Raw genomic sequence first — 498 nt, 5'->3', positions numbered from 1 at the left:
TATTTCAAGTATTCATATTTTTTTGTAATGTAATCTTTGCATATTTTGAATAGACAATGGCCAGTTCAGGTTACTTTTACTGGTTGAGTTTGACACTCCTGGACTACAGCGAGGCTCAGCTCCTGCACGTCGAGGGCCCAATGTACAATGCATGAAGTGTCAGGCGCAAATCTGATGCATTCTGCCCATGTATTATGTACAAAAGCCTCTGAGGTCATCAGCAAAACATGCTTATTCTATGCATTTGATCGCATAGAAAATAGGTGGATGTATTGCGAGTGTGGCTAATTACATATCCCCCTTGATTTACCAACGTTTGAACGACAGCAGTGACCTGTTTCGCCTGGATTTTTCTGTCTTTTAAAACCTGGCAGTCTCAAAGGTGTGTTGCTGGGAGACCAAAGGCGGCAGACATCATTATCCCAGTCCCAAATGGTGCCCTGATCCCTGCAATCCTCCTCAAAGTCCACACTTTGGTGACTTCAAAGTTGTGCGGAT

This window comes from Colossoma macropomum, unplaced genomic scaffold, assembly GCF_904425465.1.
Source record: "Colossoma macropomum unplaced genomic scaffold, Colossoma_macropomum, whole genome shotgun sequence".
Classification (NCBI taxonomy): domain Eukaryota; kingdom Metazoa; phylum Chordata; class Actinopteri; order Characiformes; family Serrasalmidae; genus Colossoma; species Colossoma macropomum.
Note: the sequence above shows the minus strand (reverse complement) of the source record.